This window comes from Aplysia californica, unplaced genomic scaffold, assembly GCF_000002075.1.
Source record: "Aplysia californica isolate F4 #8 unplaced genomic scaffold, AplCal3.0 scaffold00379, whole genome shotgun sequence".
Taxonomy (NCBI): Eukaryota; Metazoa; Mollusca; class Gastropoda; order Aplysiida; family Aplysiidae; genus Aplysia; species Aplysia californica.
Genome location: NW_004797649.1, coordinates 557,379 through 558,518, shown reverse-complemented (window position 1 = coordinate 558,518; position 1,140 = coordinate 557,379). Strand labels below are relative to the sequence as shown.

The following is a 1,140-nucleotide window of genomic DNA, read 5'->3' as shown; positions in this document are numbered from 1 at the left end:
GGGGGGCGGGGGGTTCCACCACTAGGCTCTTGTCCTTTCCTTCTCGCTTTTGTTTCTGCTTGTCTGTCTTACCTTTTTCCTGTGACCGTAATTGGGTCGATGTTCTTCTCTTCACCCAACCAAACGAACGAACGAACGAACGAACGAATTGAACGAATGAACGAACGGACGAACGAACAAACAAACAAACAAACATATAAACAGCTTTGAGCGGTCAACTTATATTATTCAAATTTAAAATAAAGTTAAGTAGAAAGATGAGCACCGGCGTTTGTGGTGTAGCAGTTAGGGACTTCCCCGGAGCTTGCAAAAAACTTGAGTTCGATTCTCACGACACTCACGCTGGGAGAACTTTTATCGAGTAACTTGTTCTTTCTGTTTGAGACATTGTATCCCTCTCGGTCTAGGTTGACCGTTACACACCCTGAATCGAAGCTTGACTCTTAAATTGGCTAAATTGTGTTGATGGCGGCGTAAAAAAGCCATCTACATGTTAAAAATGAGCGGAGGCAGGTTGCTTTCTAGAAATGGGGCAAGAGGAAACCCAAGCGCCAACTCACTTTTAATCTTTAGTCTCACTACTCTCAATATTTAATTTTGGTTCCGTCTCATTTTGAGGCAATACATGTACCGGCGACTGTGGTGCGACTTGTTGCGAACCAAGTCAACACGTGAAACTTATTAGAAATTCAAGGTCTATCAGACGTTTCTTCTCATTCTGTGGGAATACATTGCTTATAAGACAGTTGATCTAATTCTTTGCAACTTGTTTACTTTAAAAACAAATCCTAGACCAAGTGCTGTCATGAACACCGCTCTTTGTGCTCCATCCTGTACATTATTACTTCACTGCACCGGTGCACACCATGTGTGCCCAAATAAAGGCAAAGCACCAGTCTTGCTATAGTCGAGTGCACGTGCAACTTTTCCAAGATCTAGCTTGCCCATCATAATTTAAAAATTTCCAAACAGAGACAAAATATGTCTACGAGACTGAATCGTCAATATGCCGAAAGGAAAATACATGTAGCCCTATGTGTAATCGAATAAATAAATAGGATAGGCCTAGTTCGAAAGTACTTAAACGAAGAGACCACAAAAACACTGGTAACATCTCTTATCCTATCTAGATTAGACTAT

At 41.3% G+C, this 1,140-nt stretch overlaps 1 protein-coding gene across 1 annotated transcript in view; it reads left to right on the top strand.

The window, feature by feature from the left end:
• LOC106012457 overlaps positions 1 to 1,140 on the top strand; it is a gene marked incomplete in the record, with an annotated part of 6,553 nt that overhangs the window by 4,117 nt on the left and 1,296 nt on the right.